General features: G+C 42.3%; 1 long non-coding RNA gene across 3 annotated transcripts in view; it reads right to left on the bottom strand.

Moving 5' to 3' along the window:
* Window positions 1-234: 234 nt before the first annotated feature.
* Window positions 235-17,338, bottom strand: part of LOC139437796 (uncharacterized) — an 84,136-nt gene continuing 67,032 nt past the window's right edge. For all 3 annotated transcript variants that reach the window (XR_011647692.1, XR_011647694.1, XR_011647693.1), the window contains 2 exons: window positions 4,443-7,429; window positions 235-3,043 (listed from right to left, as the gene is read on the bottom strand). This is a non-coding gene — a long non-coding RNA (uncharacterized lncRNA). The remainder of the gene's footprint in view (window positions 3,044-4,442; window positions 7,430-17,338) is intronic.

Raw genomic sequence — 17,338 nt, 5'->3', positions numbered from 1 at the left:
TTGGCTACATGTGAGACCAGCCCTCAAGTTTTCTAGGAATTTTCTCTGAGCTACCTGATTCCTTTCCTCAGAAGGATCAGGTAGATCTGATCCATTGTGCAGCAGGGGAGACTTGGGAAGTGTTGGAGATTTGGATCCGAAGGGTATCAGGAATCAAAGAAAGAGAAAAAGGAGAGTGAAAGAAGGAGAAAGAAAGAGAGAGAGAGCTGGGATCAGGGGGTCTGCGAGTAGAGACTCAATCAGATGACTTTATTGTTTACAAGGAGACAACAAGCAGCAACCTGCAGTTAACTATTAGCATTACTAAGGAACTCAAAAAATCTTATCTTAAGGTACAAAGTCTAAGTGTTCTACTTACTACAAAAGGTTTGTGCTCATCTTTTCTTTCAACCTTTAACAACTTCAACCCGTTTGCCTGGAACTCTTAATTACCCCATTCCTTACATTGCAAGCACAGCCATGGAAATAGCACGTATCTCCTGGTGAGACCACTGTGCCTTGGTTTCCAACAGGGAAGCCTTGAGAAACAGAAAGACATGCCTAGGATCACAGAACAGGCAGGAGTAGGACAGTTGTGTACCAAGTTCAATCTCCTTAGATGGTTCTTGATGCCCCCAGACTTCAGCAAGGCAGGAAAGAGGACTGTATTGGTGAAAATCTGTACACATGGGAAATTCAATGGGTCAGGGGGGTAAAGAGTCAGCAGCCCAGAGGGGACATTGGGAAACTGTTATCCAGGGAGAGAGTACAGAGGAGGGAAAGCAGGAAGTTACCTCACTTCCCTGGAGACAGAACCCAAGAGAACTTGGAACCCCCAGAACCAAGTGCCCACATTTCTAGATACTAACCTAACAGCTCACTCAGTCCTAGATGCTCAAGAGATGTTCTCATTGCTGCCTGCCTGCAGTCTTGGCCACAGGAAACCCCACAGCGAGAGCCTGATCCAACACTGCAGGCGTTGGCTCAACCCTCAACCTCGAAGAATCTGGCCACTTGCCAGGAGGAAATCAAAGGTAACCCACCGAACCAGGGCAGGGGATGCAGGCCAGGCTGACACTGTTCTCCTTATGAGCAGCCTCAGCACCTCCCGTTCCCAGGATGGGTGTATAGAGGATACCAGGCTGGGCAGAAAGGTGATTGGGGGTGGACACCTGCTGGGCTTATCATGTTCTTGTCCAGTTCATGGCTGGCAGGGACAGGAGGAGAAGCCTAGGGTTGGTGCCCCTCTGCCCAGACATTGATCCAGATCTGCAGAGTTGTCCTCTCCTGGGAGGAGGTCTATACAGATAGGGTTTTTGCCTCATCTGGAAGTAGAACTTCATGTGTGGTTGGTCCTCTTGGTGATAACCAGTCAGGGTCCTGACACCTTGTGACCCTGTTAATGACCCTATCATTGCAGAGATCCACCCATGAGACCAGCTCTGAGCAGGATGACAGTGTCATCTACACCTGAGCAGGGTGCTGGTGCACACAGCCACCAGCAGAAGCTGGAAGAGACAAGAAGTGAAATGGGAGCTGAGGGGTTCTCCACACCCAGGTCAAGACAGGGGACTTCAGGACCTAGACCCTACCCTGGAAGAATCTGCAGGCTCCCTGCCAGGAATTCCCTGTTGGAACTCCGGACCACACCATAAGGAATCTGGGAATGCTCACCACCCCAAACTCAGCCCCATTTGTGACCAGGTGCAATGTTGGTTGGATATCAGAAAAGAGCCCTTTATGATGATTCAACTTCACATTAAACCACAACAGTCTTTGTTTTGGATCCTGCCTTGGTTGTTTAATCTACTTGTTCCTAGGTTCTCTCCATCCCCATATTTCCTGCCTGCATTCAGCTACATTGGCTCTCCATCCTTAAGCATCCTCTCATTTCCTAGGTTGTTTTTACCTAAAAAAGGGTGAGATTACACTAAAATACATATTTCTGTGTAACTTGCCATCCAATGAAGCTCAATACTGTGACTCTTCTAGGTCAGGTGGTAGGGCTGCATCATGTCCCAAAGAGAGGCTAGGAACCTCAGAAGTTCAGCCTTAATGCCCTTGGACCTAGATGGGACTCCTTCCTTTTGCCATTTCAACTGGGCTTCAAGGAATGTCATGTGACTTTGACTAGTCTAATAGTTCCAGATCACCCACATTGGGTTACTAGAATTGGGTTGGCTTGTTCAAACATTATACACATTTAGAGTTTGAATGGCTGGGGCCAAATTCCTTGAAACAATTCAGGCATCCAAAAGCAGACAGTGATGGTTGGTGGTTCCCTGCAGTCAGCTGACGTTGGGTGTGAATAGTCTCAAAACTTGTCCATCTGGTGACAGCAAGGCAGAATCATATTTACAATTGCCTCATTGGAAGGCGGTCTGCACTTGAATACTTTCAAGACCATTTGGAATTTCTCTTCCCTGTCACATCAGCTCATTTCCTTGGGCAATCCAGAGTCTTCCTCCCATCCTGGAATCTCCAGGAATTCAGCCCTTACAGAATTTAGTATTGCTTTAGTCTCACATCCTCAAAACTCTTTCATTTGAAAAAGAGGAATGAAGATATTTGAGGTCATTGAAGTCAATTACTTGAACCCAGGATTGGTCTCCCTTTGCCCTGTCACTAAGTGGCACCCATGATCCACTTCTTGCCACAGTCACTTGAGGTCAGTGATTTCCAATTTGAAATCCAGGCATAACCATCTTTTTGGACATTTTGCAGCTGTGACTACATGTCCTTTTTTGTCCCAACATTCCATCTGCCAGTGTGAAAATGACATGGCTGAGATGAAAGGTCCCAGGTCAGTGCAGACAAGTTTTAGATCCAGCAAGAAGATGGAGCAGCACCTGATGCCTGCCCAATTGGGGAGGGAGTATGGACTGATCCAACGTCCTGGGGAACATGAAAGTGTTCTTCCCCACCAAGCAAATACTGATAAAAATGATCCCCAGGTGAGTACAATGCCCCTTACTTGGCCTCGAGTCTGCCAGACATTGCCATTGGACATTGGAGGTCAATTCATTTCTCTGATCCTCAGGTGGCTCCTTGGATGAGTACAGGGCTGCAGGAAAACAGATAATAGTTACTGAGAGGACTGAATGGGAGGAGATATAGGAAGTGTTGACCAAGTTAGTCTGTGCATGATGGGCTGTTATAGGGCCTGGGATGGACAGAATGATTTTCCACTCACCTAGGGAACAGGCTCTGACTCAGTCCTCAACTACAACGGGCTATAGCACAAACCTATTTCCCTTTTTTAAAGACTGACACTTCTGTCCCAGAGTTCTTCATCCAAGGTCTAGTCAAAATGCATTTAGGGGGCTGGAGAAATAGCAGCTGCCAAATCTGACATCTGGGAATGTGATGATTGGGCTCAATCAATAAATAGTGACTATGTGTGTAGGGAAATTGCACAATTTAGTAGAATGAAGGAGTAAAAATCCCTGCCGCTTGGGGTTCATTCCACAGGGAGTCAAATACACTAGACCTCACAAGCATAGGCAGAACATGAAGGTTAGGTGTGAAACCTTAATGTCTTTCTCTAGGGATGAGAAAGTCCTCCAGGTCACTCAAGTACAAGGAAGACTCATGGACCTAAGGAAAATGTGTGTAGAATATACATAAACTACAAGGGCTTTAAAGTCCACAGTCGAGTCAGAAAGTTTAGGTGGGGGTAGTCTCCGGGAAGCTCAAGACAGATCCCTATGTCCCAAAAATTTCATGATTTACATCTCGGTTTGATTTGTCATAAACTGCCCCATCCTCTGAACAGAATCTATGGTCCCAGGGAGATGTGTTGAGCAAAATAATAAAGAGTTTGCACGGGTGTTCTGTCGTGGGTTCTCAGCTATAGGAAAAGTGGGGTTAGGCTGTGCTCCTGCCACTAAGAGGAAAATAAGACCTGGATGAATTATACTCATAGGCACTCAAAAAATATGCCAGCTCTTGGTGACTGCGCCACAGGCTGAGATATACTTAGACCATGGGAATGTGGGGTAGAGGGCCCCACTGACTAGGTATTAAGTGCCCCTCTTTTTGAAGCACAGTGCAAAGAGGGAAGTAGTCACTGCCTTCCCTGCCCTCTGGAACCCAGATTCCTCAGTACAGAGAGCAGGGAAGACAAATGTGTGAAGGGCCTCTGACATACCTAAGATTTGTTCAAATATTGGACATGAGCCTACTAGGTTGGACAATAGCCAGCAGTCTGCAGCTAGGGGATAAACAGCCTTAGCCATGTATAACAGTATTTTGGGAGTAGATGCAGGGTCTGGGAATGGGCAGGGTTATGCAGAGGAGACCTCTGAAACACACACATGGATATTTTTGAGAGGGAAAATGGGATTAAAGGAAATCCTGTCTGATCTGTTGTCTATACTCCATTCACAGTGACATCGGCTATCTATTCCAAACAAGGGTGGACCATGCCAGTGGGGAATTTCTCAGGTCCAGGGCATTCTTACCTGCAAGGACTGGTTTGACTCCATAGATATGAATATGAGTGGCTTGATATTTCAAGGGATGTCCCATCATGCTCGTTATCTATTTCAGTTTCTGCAATCAATAGAGTCTACTCTCTGCAGAAGGTGAGGATATCTGCAAGTGGGTGCCTATAGGCCTCAGCAGACAGTATGGGTGGAGAGCCCAGACAAGATCTGCCTGGGCTGGGGTTCTCAAGGAATAAGAGGAAACTCAGAAGGGAAATAAGATGGACCACTGCCTACAGAAGTTTCCTGGTTTAGTTGTGGTGGCTTTGGGTTTTCCATCTGAAAGGATTGTGGCTATTTTCTGCCTTCTAAAAGAAACCTGGAAAGGATGTCAGGGTGAGGAACCCTTCTCTTCAAGTTGCAGTGTCAACTCTATGGCCAGTTCCAGGGGCAGTGGTGTCTCCTTCTCCAGACACACCAAAGGGCAAAGCAGCACCTACAGAACTTTTTCACCATCTTTGTGGTAACTGCCTATGTCGTGGCTATTTCTAGGGTCCATCCTACATCCGGCCAGAGCTCTAAAAGCATTTGACAGTGATCCTTCTGGGGTCAAGGAGGAGATCTGTGAGCAGGTTGTCCTCACTGCCACCTGGCCAGAGGAGCCAGAAGAAAAGCTCGTGTCCTTCCACCTGGGCAAGGAGTTTCCTTTCTCCTGTGTGCTTCCAATCCATCATCAAATCTCGAGGCCAACTCAATTGTTGTGGACCAGCTCCTCACCACGTGAGAACCATGCGCCTCCTACATCCATGACTCACTCCACATTTGTTGTTCATTTGGTCTGTCGATTCTCTTGTCGCATCCCTCCTCATTCCTCGGGTGGTGCAAGTGAGTGGACACACACTGCAGGTTCATATTCAGAACCTAAGCACATTAGCTATGATACTTTGACCCAGGTCTGATGGGCTGATAGAGGCTCAGGGGCTTATCAGATTGTTTTCCTCCTCCTGGTGGGGATCATGTTTCACAGCCTTGAACACCCTCTTGGAAGGGACAGGCCTCTTTCCCATTTACAAAGAATGATGCAGAATCCATCCTGGAGGTCCCATCTGAATTCCTATGATAGCAGGGTTCTCTGGGTTTTCAGAGGGTCACCCCAGACCCACAGTGACACGGGCAAATGTCATCATGGAGCTCAACTGACAAATATATTCTGGCTACCTATATGTGTAGGGACATTGAAAAATCTAGCTTCATTGGAGGAATGAAGCAGAAAAATTCCCTGCTTCTTGAGCTTGCATTCCACTAGGGAGTCAGACACCTACATTCGATCTCTTGCGCATGTGTGTAAACAGAAAGTTGGTGTTATGCAGTCATGGCTCTCTCTAGGTATGGGAAAGTCCTCCTGGTCTCTCAAGGAGATGCAAAAACTGCACCAATTAAAAATGAGTGGTCCACAGGTCAGAACAAAGGGCTCCAAACTCCACAGTTGCATTGGAAATGTACAGCGGGTGTAGAGGTTGAGGAGTGGAGGTTCTAGTCATGTGTCACAGAGATCTGATATTTCCCTTCTTGGTTTGATTTGTCCCCACCTGAACCATCCTACAAATGGGATCCATGGTCCTAGGGAAGTAGATGTGTTGAGCAAACTGCTAATCACTCTGCCTGGATGTTCTGTTGAGGGAGCTGAGCTGTAGGCAAGGTGGGACAAGGCAGTGCCCATGCTAAGAAACAAACGGTAGGAAAAGGATGAGACACTCAGAGGCCTGCTTGAATAAGGCAGGTCTTCCTACATTGGCCTCGGGCTGAGGTACAGTTAGGACATGGAAAATGGGGCAGGAGTTCCCCATTCACCAAGCATTTAAGAGCGCCTGGTTTTTGATGCAGAACATTGAGTAAAGCTCTACATCTTCTGTGTTGGGGGCAGGGAAGAATGACAGATATGAGTAAAGGGTCTCTGATGTAGGCAAGATTCATTCAAATGTTGGACATAAGCCCTCTATGATTGACAAGAGTCCTGAGTCCCCAGCTGTGGGACAGTCTGCCACTGCCCAGTGTGACAGTGTTTGTGGAGTGGGCGCAGGATATGTGGATGGGCAAAACCATACACAGAAGCCCTCCAGAAACACACACATGGTTACCTTCAGAAGGGAATGTGGGTGGCCAGGGAAGGCCACTCTGATCTGTGGTCTCCACTCCTCTCATAGTGCCTTTGACAATTTACTGCAAAACATCATGGACCATCCCCATGGGAGCTTTCCCCAGCACCAGGACCCTTTGATCCTCCAGGGCCCAATGACCTTCCTGCACATGAAAATGACATTTAAATGGCCATCCTGTCCTGCTCGTGCCAAACCTGAGGCTCAGGATTCCAGGGAGGCCAAGTCAGAAAGTCAGGATGTATGGGAGTGGATGCTTGTGAGCCTGAGCAGACAGCACAGGTGTTTACCTCAGGCAGGATTTCCAGGGCTGGGGTTGCCCAAGAGTAAGAGAAACTTCAGATGAGGCATCAGTTGAACCACTACCTATGAAAGTTTCCTGGTTTTGATGTGGTAGGTTTAGGTTTTTGTCATATGATAGGATTGAGGCTATTTTCTGCCTTTTAAAAGACACCTGGAAAGGATGTCAGGGTGGGGAAACCTTTTCCTCTTCAAGTTGCAGTGTCAACTCTATGGCCAGCTCCATGGGCGGTGGTGCCTTCTTTTCCAAACACACCAAAGGGCAAAGCAGCACCTATAGAGCTGGAGCCCCCTAGGGCTTTTGTAACATCTTTGTGGTAACTGCCTATTTCATGGCTATTTCTACAGTCCACCCTATATCTGGCCACCACTCTAAAAGCATTTAACAGGAATCCTTCTGGGGTTGAGGAGATCTTCTCTGAGCAGGTTGTCCTCACTGCCATCTGGCCAGAGGAGCCAGAAGAGAAGCTCGTTTCCTTCCACCTGGGCAAAGAGTTCCCTTTCTCCTGAGTGCTTCCAATGCATCATCAAACCTTGAGGCCAACGGGATAATTTTCTGAAGTCCACCTACAAGAGTAATCAGAAAGTTCTTAGAGAAGAATAAAAAAAAACATGCAATTAATTTATGGGAAGGAGTAAGGCACTGCTCATTGGGAAACATATAGCTATAAATTCCTACATTAGGAAACAATAATATCAAAGCAATAACCTAACTTCATATCTTGAAGAAAGAAAAATAAGCCAAACTTAACATAAGTAGGAGAAAGGAAATAATAAAGATTAGAGTGGAGATAAGTGAGATAAAGAAAAGAAAAACAATTGAGAGGATCAATGAAACCAAAATTTGGTTCTTTGAAAAGATTAATAAAATTGACAAACCTTTATCCAGACAAAGAGAAATGAGTGAGAAAAGATGCAAATAACTAAGGAACGAAAATGGGAACATTACCACTGACCTAACAGAAATCAAAAGGGTTATAAGAGAATACTATGGGAAGCAGACTTGACCCAGTGGTTAGGGCATCCATTAAGCACATGGGAGGTCTGCGGTTCAAACCCCGGGCCACCTTGACCCGTGTGGAGCGGGCCCACGTGTAGTCTGATGCATGCAAGGAGTGCCCGCATAGGGGAGCCCCACGCACAAGGAGTACACCCCGTAAGGAGAGCCACCCAGCACGAAAGTGCAGCCTGCCCAGGAATGGCGACGCACACACGGAGAGTTGATGCAGCAAGATGACGCAAAAAGAAAAAAGAAACACAGATTCCCCTGTCACTGACAACAACAGAAGTGGACAAAAAGAACACGCAGCAAATGGACACAGAGAGCAGACAACTGGGGTGGTGGTGGTGGGATTAAAAAAAAAAGAGAATACTATGAACATTCATATGTCAACTAACTAGATAACTTAGAGGACATGACAAATTCCTAGAAACATAAAAATAACCTGCACTGATTCAAGAAGAAATAAAAGTTCTTAACAGACCTATAAAAGCAAAAAGATTGAATAATCAAGAACCTCCCAACAAGGAAAGGCCCAAGACCAGATGGCTTTAGAGAGAATTGTACCAAACATTCAAACAAGAATTAACATGAATCCTTCACAAATTCTTCCAAAAAAACGAAGAGGTCGGGATTCTTCCTAACTCGTTTTACGAAGCTAGTATTATTGTGATACCCAAACCAGAGAGCAACATCAAAAGAAAACAATAGAACAACTTCCCATATGAATACAGAAGCAAAAAAACTCAACAAAACACTGGAAAAGCAAATCAAACTACACGTATTAAAGGATTATAACTTATGACCAAGGATGACTTATCCTAGGAATGCAGCAGTGGTTCCACATAAGAAAAAATCCACCTGATCACTTGAATGCCACAGAGAAGGCTTCTGATGAAATCTACCATGATATCATAATAAAACCACTCAGAAAAATAGGAATAAAAGGTTACATCTACAACATGATGAATATAAAAAACTCACAGCTAACATCATAGTCAATGTGAGAAAGCATGAAAGCTTGCAATGGAAGACTGAAACCTGAGGTCAGGAACAAGACAAGGATGCATTCTTTTACCACTTCTATTCAAAATTATACTGAAAGTTCTAGCTAGGGTAATTAGGCAAAAAAAAGAGAGACCTTTAAATCAGAATTGAAAAAGTAAAACTAACACTATTCTCTGATGGTATGTTCCTCCATATTGAAAGTCCTCAAGTAGTTGCAAGAACACTACCACAGAAAATTTAAAAATTTAGTAAAGTTGCAGGGTACAAGATAAACCCTTAAAAAATCAGTTTTCTTTTTCCATACCAGGAAAGAACTGTCTGAAATGAGCACTAAAAACTAATTCTATTAGTTGCAACATCTACTCTCCAGTTCATTGGCCTCACCCTGGTAAACTAACAGGGAGGAGAGGATGGAAAACTACCATACAAAGGAGATGAGAGAGTCTACAACTGCAAGCATCAGAGTGCCATCCATCAGCCATATGGAATTGAAGCCATCTCACAATTAGAGGTGTAATAGGTATCACCATCCCAGAACCTGGGCAATAAAATATGGACCGGAGAGGACTTCCTGTTATTCTGCTACAGACTTATTGGTACTCTAGCAATGGAAAAAATTACATCATTAATGTAGAGACAGTGGCTACTGGAGGTGCTAAAGGCAGGGAAAGGAAAAAAGAGGTATAATATGGGGACATTTTTGGGACATGGAATTGTCCTGAATGGCACTGCAATGACAAATACAGGCCATTATATATCCTGCCATAACCTACAGAATTCAGTGTAAATTACAATCTAAACTATAATCCATACTTACTGGCAATGCTCCAAAAGTGCTTATCAATTGCAATGAATGTAACACACTAATGAAAGAAGTTGTTAATGTGGGGAAGGGTGTGAGATGTGGGGAATGGAGCATTTGGGAATTCCTTATATTTTTTCTGCAGCATTTTGTGAAACCTAAGTATTTTTGAAAAAAATAAAAAATACATTTAAAAAATTTCATCAATTGCATTGAATGTATCACACTGAGGAGCGGATTTGGCCCAATGGATAGGGCATCCACCTACTGCATGGGAGGTCCAAGGTTCAAACCCAGGGCCTCCTGACCCATGTGATGAGCTGACCCATGAGCAGTGCTGATGTGTGCAAGCGGTGCCGTGCCATGCCGGACTGTCCACTGCTTAGGAGAGCCCCATGCACAAGGAGTGTGCACCACAAGAAGAGCCATCCAGCATGAAAAAAAAAAAGGTGCAGCCTTTTCAGGAATGGCACCACACACATGGACAGCTGATGGAGCAAGATGACATGACAAAAAAGACACAGATTCTGGGTGCCGCTGACAAAATGTACCACACTAATAAAAGAAGTTTTTAATGTGGGGAAGGGTGTGAGGTGTGGGGAATGGGGCATTTGGGAATTCCTTATATTTTTTCTGTGGCATTTTGTGAAACCTAAGTGTCTTTGAAAAACATAAAAAATATATTTTAAAAAAGTTTCATTCACTATAGCATCTGAAAGAATAAAATACCTGAGAATAAATTTAAATCAAAATAATGAACTATGTATACAATGAAAACTGCAAAACACTACAGAAAGAAATTAAAGAAGACCTAATGGCAAGATATCATGTGTCCATGTTTCACATTTAATATTGTTACAATATCATTACGACCTAAAATGATCTACAGATTAAATGCAACACCTACTAAAATCTCTGCAGCATTTTTTTTGTAGAAATGGGAAAAGTCTATCCTCAAATTCATATGGAATACCAAGAGGCCCCAACCAGCCAAAACAATCTTTCAGAAGTCTCTAACTATATAAGAACAAGCAACCAGAATATCATCCCAAATTATATACCATAACATATAAAGAACTAGAAAAATCTCATCTATTCTCCAGGGGAAAAAAAACCAATCAGCAGATACAGTCTCAAAAGAACCACAAAAGAAACTATGATTTTTCTCAACTTCCCATATGAATACAGAAGCAAAAAAATCTCAACAAAACACTGGAGAAGCAAATCAAACTACACATATTAAAGGATTATAACTCATGACCAAGGGTGACTTATCCCAGGAATGCAGCAGTGGTTCCACATAAGAAAAAATCCATCTGATCACTTGAATGCCACAGAGAAGGCTTCTGATGAAATCTACCATGATATCATAATAAAACCGCTCAGAAAAATAGGAATAAAAGGTTACATCTACAACATGATAAATATAAAAAACTCACAGCTAACATCATAGTCAATGTGAGAAAGCATGAAAGCTTGCAATGGAAGTCTGAAACCTGAGGTCAGGAACAAGACAAGGATGCACACTTTTACCACTTCTATTCAAAATTCTCCTGGAAGCTAGCCAGGGTAATCACTATAGCTGGTAATCATCTTACTTTGGCAGCACAAGCTGCCCCAGGAGCTATTCTGTAGCTGAGATTGGAAGCTCCATTTCCCAAAAACAGGGATAAAGAGACAGCTGACCACCAATTTCAGCTACTGATGAGTAAATTCAGCTGGCTAAAGTTTAACCCTAAGAACACCTAAAGTTTGGACCTGTCCAAGTCAGAAAGAGGCCAGCATCCAACATTTTGAGTCTGCCCCCACCTTGGGGGGAAGGCAGCCTGACCCAAAATCACAGTGAAGGTAGGAACTAGTTTCTTTCACACAGATTGGCCTGCAGCCCTAGGCTAGGTTTCAGTCCCACCTCTCTCAGGGTGGCAACTGGCTCAGCCTATCCAGGTAACTGCAGGTACATTTTGCTGGTACAGACTGAATAATTGGATATCTACTCGGGCAACTGCAGTCACCCTGGGCCCATAATGCATAGATTGCTACACACACCTGCAGCTCCATGCCCACCCCAAGCAGGGGAGAAAGGGACATGAAGCTTCATTAGGTTTTCTGGGAAACTACAACATAGGCTGCCTGCAAGAACTGGATTATTCTAGGCATGTGTGACTTTGTCCTACCCCTGGCAAAGGAGAAAGTTGGGAGAAGCTTCATTGGTCCTTGGGGCAATGAGGGAAGCTTGAGCTACCACAGCTTACATAACTAACTATATACTTGGCTCCAACCACACAAGCAGCAAGGGAGAAAGGGCAGGAAGCCCTAATTTAAAGTGAAAAACTGCACCCAAAATAAATACTCTAGTAAGCCCAATGTAAAAACACCAACAAAAAATTACAGTCTACACCAAGAAACAGGAAGCTATGGCCCAGTTAAAGGAACAAGATATGCCTACAGATGACATAAAGGAATTGAGACAACTAATCACAGATGAGTTACTAAATGAATTTAAAGGGATTAAGGATCTTAAGAGGACACTGGACGATCACAAGAATTTAAAGCATACACAGAAAAATAGTAGACCTTATGGAAATGAGTAGCGTAATAAATGAAATTAAAAATACTTTGGAGTCATATAACAGCACATTTGAGGAGGAAGAAGAAAGGACTGGTAAGCTTGAAGAAATGTATTCTGAAAGTGAAGAACAGATGAAGAATGGGAAAAATCAAACAAGGTCTCAAGAAAATAAATGACAGCAAGAGACATGCAAACATTTGTGTCATGGCTGTCCCAGAAGGAGAAGAGAAGGGAAAAAGAGACAGAAGGAGTAGGTCAAGAAATAATGGTAGAAAATTTCCAAACCCTATTGAAGGACATGGATATCCATGTCCAAGAAGCACAATATACTTCCATCTGAAAAAATCTGAATGGACCACCTCCAAGACACATACTAATCAGAATGTCAAATGCCAAATCAAAGAAAGAATTCTGAGAACAGCAAAAGAAAAGTAATGCATACCTTATAAGGAATAACCCAATAAGATTAAGTGCTGATTTCTCACCAGAAACCATGGAAGTAAGAAGACAGTGGTATGATGTATTTAAGGTACTAAAAGAGGATAACTTTCAGCTAAGAATCTTATAGCTGGGAAGACTGTCTTTCAAAACTTAGGGCTAGTTGAGAATATTCACAGATAAAAAGAAACAGAGAATTTCTAACCAAGAGACTGGATTTTTAGGAAATACTAAAGGTTGTGCTAGAGCCTGAAAAGTAAAGGCAGGAAAGAGAAGCCTGGAAGAGAGTCTAGAAATGAAGATTTTATCAATACTAGTAACTAAAACTGTAAAAGAGTGGTGAAAATAAAATATAACAGATAACACACAAATATTCAGGGAATAAACTTAACCAATGATGTAAAGCACTTGTATTCAGAAAACTACAAATCAGTGTTTAAAGGAAACAAAAAAGTCCTCAGTAATTGGAAGAACACTCCATGTTCACAGATTGGAAGATGAAATAAAATTAAGATGTCAATGCTACTCAAATTGATATACAGACTTGATGTAATCTTGATAAAAATTCCACCAGTATTTTTTAAATAAATTGAAAACATGATGATCAAATTTATTTAGAAGGTTAAGAGGTCCTGAAGAGCCAGAAGCATTTTAAAAAGGAAAAGTGAAGTTGGAGGACTCTCATTTCCAGACTTTAAATCATATTACCTAGCTATGGTAAAAACAACATGGTACTGCCCGAAAGAGAGACACATAGGCCAATGGAACCAAACTGATACTTCAGAAATATACCTTCACATGTATGGTCAAGCAATTTTTTACTAACCTGTCAAACCCATTCAGTTCTGGCAGAACAGCCCACTCAACAGATGGTGTGGAGAGAACTGAATATCAATAGCCAAAAGAAGGAAAGAGGACCCCTATCTCATACCTGATCCAAAAAATTTACTAAATATGGTTCAAAAAACATAAATATAAAAGCAAAAACCATAAAGCTTCTAGAAGAAAATGAAGGAAAATATCTTCAAGACCTGGTGGTAAGTAGTGGATTCTTAATGGAGACAAAAGGAGGACTGTGATGGCCTACTGATATTTAATCTATGTAGAAGTTTTAATTAGCTTTCCTGTAAAACCGTGGAAATGTACAGAGTGGATAGTAACACATAGTGAGTAACAGCCAGTTCATAAATGGGGATGAAAATGGTAGTCTAGGGTTGTAAATGCCAATTGACAGAAAGCTAGAAAATAACAGGAACTGAATAGCACTGAAAACCTAGAGGTGGATGAGAATTGTGTTTGATGGTACAGATGCAAGAGTATCCTTTCTTGGCTACAGCAAAGGTACATCCCTATTTGATCATATACAATATAGTGGGACTGAGGACAAACACAGGAAAAGCACAACTGGAGTGGCAGATAGACTGTGGTTAGCAGTAATAATGTAATATTCTTGCATTTATGCCAAAGATGTACTGTGTAGGTAATGGGGCAGTATGGAAAATATGTGCCAGATGTACATTATAGATGTGGTAACAATTGGATGATATTTTCATATAATCTGCAACCAATATTCCACCACAGTGTGGTGTGTTGATAGAGGGGTTTTGTTTGGGAATTCTGCACAAGTGCACAACTGTTTTGTAAATTTACAACTTCTGTCTATTTAAAAAATAATAATAGCGTGGGTTTGGGGAAAAACCTACCAAATGTAAGAAAAGGACTATAATAAATAGTAAGATTTTGAAAATATTCTTTCATAATCTATAACAAATATCTCACAACAATATGCAAGGTATTGATGGAGGGTCGATATATGGGACCCCGGTATGATGTTACCCATGTTTGCTTTGTATGTTAACAACTTTTACTATACACTTATTGTTTACATATGTTCATATATAAATGACATAAAGATAACAATAGGGTGGGTTTGGGGAAAAATAATGTCATCAGTAGAAATATTTTGAGGAGGCCCTTTAATCATTACTTGAAAATGTTTAACAAGAATTCAAGATATTGGTAGGGTGAAGTGTAAGAGTCCTGTATGATGTTATATGTTTCTTCTGTAAGTTCATTACTATTAATATACACTTATTATTTATGTATGTTTATGTATAAGTGATATACATTAGTAAATTAAAAAAAATAAAACAAAAACAATTCCATTAATTACAACACCTACTCTCCAGATCACTGGTCATATAGGATTGAAGCCTTCTCTCAATTAGAAGTCGAGTGGTCATCATTACCATCCCAGAATCTTCAGGATTGGGGAATAAAATATGGAATAGAGGGGACTTACTGGTATTCTACTATAGACATATTGGTATTCAAGCAATGGAAGAAATTATATCATTCATGTGGAAATAGTGGCAACTAGAGGAGCAGAAGGCAGGGAGAGGGAAAAGGAGGAATTATATGGGGTCTTTTTGGGGGCATGGAATTGTCCTGAATGACACTGCAATAACAGATACAGGACATTATATATCCTTCCATAACCTACAGAATTGAGTGGGAGAGAGTCTAAACTAAATGCTAACTATAAACCATGCATAGTGGCAATGCTTCAAATGTGTTCATCAATTGCAGTGAATTTATCACACTAATGAAAGAAGCTGTTAAATGTGAGGAAGGGTGGGAGGTATGGGGAGAAGGGCATTTGGATACCCCTTATATTTTTGTGTAAAATTTTATATAGTCTATGTATCTCCTAAAAGAACAAAAAATATATTTTAAAAAATTCCATTCACTATATCTAAAAGGAAAAAATACCTGAGAATAAATGTAACCAAAGAGATGAATAACCTGTACACTGAAAACTACAAAACTCTACTGAAAGAAACAAAAGAAGACCTAATTAAATGGCAAGATATTACATTCACCTTTCAGATTTAATATCGTTACAATATCAGTATTACCTAAAGTGATCCACAGATTAAATGTAATACTTCTCAAAATCTCTACAGCATTTTTTTGGTAGAAATTGAAAAAGTTGATCCTCAAATTCATAGGGAATGGCAAGAGGCCCCAACTAGCAAAATCAATCTTTTGGAAGTCTACAACTATATAACAAGCACATGCCAGCAGGATATCATCCAATATAATAAAACATTACAAATAAAGAACTAGAAAAACCTGATCTCTTCTCCAGGGCAATAAACAATCAGCAGATACAGTTCCAAATGACCCAGAAAAGGACTGATCAGACAAAGCACTTATGAAGTCTCTGCACAATGAGAAAGGTAGATACTCTTGGAATGAAAGAAAAGATAGTTCATAACAAAGAAACAAACAACAAAAAGATGCAAAAGGAAACTTTAGATCTAGATATAAAACATCTAAAATTCAAGGACGACCAGGCAAGATGGTAGCAGAGTAAGGAGCTCCTAGAGTCAGCTCATGCTACAACCAGTTGGTAAACATACACAGCTACCTAAAGCACCTGTCTGGGGATCCAGGAGACCAGAAGAGCATCCTGCAACATCCTTGAGAGAAGGGAAGGAGGAGACTACCCATTTTCAGAGACGATTCCTAAGTAGAGCATTCCACGCCCTGGAGAGCAGTGGCCATCCTCCACGGTCAGCATAAGACACCTCAAGAGCTATTCCTCAGCTGGAATCAGAAGCTCCACTTCCCAAAAATGGGGGAGGAAGAGAAGACTGGGCACCAGCTTCAGATAATGATTAGTAAATATTCTTTAGAATGACTAAAATTTGAATCTGTCCAAGTCAGAGAGAGGCTAGCAGCCACTATTTCAACTCTGCCCCTGGAACAAGGAAATTCACAGTGCTGGTAGCGACAGACTTCTTTCCATCCATATCAGATTGCAGCTTTAGGCTAAGCCCCAGCCCCACCTCCAGCAGGGAGGAAGCTGGGGGACCCTTTACAGCCTCTCTGGGAAAATACATGCCTCAGAGGCCTGTCATCATCCTTCTCTGGCTGCCTCTGGAACTATTCTGGATTTGGAAGCTCTATTTCCCAAAAAGCAGAGAAGGAAGAGATGGTTGTCCACCAATTTCACCTAATGACTAGTAAATCTGGCTGGGTAAAATATAACCCTAAGAACAGCTAAAGTGTGAACCTGTTCACGTCAGAAAGAGGCCAGTGGACACCATTATGACTCTGTCCCTAACATGAGGGGAATCTGGACTGGCTGAAAATGATAGTGATTATAAGGACTGGCTTCTTTCACCCAGATCAGACTGCAGCCATAGCCTAGGCATCAGCCCCACCTCTAGCGGGGAGGAAGTTTGTGGGCCCTGCACCAGCCTCTCAGGGTAAGTGCAGGTACATTTAGCTGGCAGACTGAAGAGTGGGAAGTCTACTGGGGCAACTGTGGTCATTTTGCACATGCACACCATAGCTTGTTGCTCACATCTGCAGTTCCATCCCTGCCTAGGCGAGGGGAAAGGGACTTTAAGCTACGTCAGTCTCCCTGGGAGACCACAGCCTAGGCCTGCACAATGTGGATCATTCCACACAGCTGTGGCACTATCCTAACATGTAAAGGATAAAGAGGGGAGGAGATTTATCAGTCCCTGGCAAAGCAAGGGCAGCTTGAGTCTCTACAGCGTTCAACACCAACTATATCCTTGGCTCCTACTATACAACCTGCAAGAGAGAAAAGGCAAGAAAGCCCTAAACTAAAGAGAGAAACAT

Source organism: Dasypus novemcinctus, chromosome 28 (assembly GCF_030445035.2).
Source record: "Dasypus novemcinctus isolate mDasNov1 chromosome 28, mDasNov1.1.hap2, whole genome shotgun sequence".
Lineage (NCBI taxonomy): Eukaryota > Metazoa > Chordata > Mammalia > Cingulata > Dasypodidae > Dasypus > Dasypus novemcinctus.
This window is presented reverse-complemented; position numbering and strand designations above follow the sequence as displayed.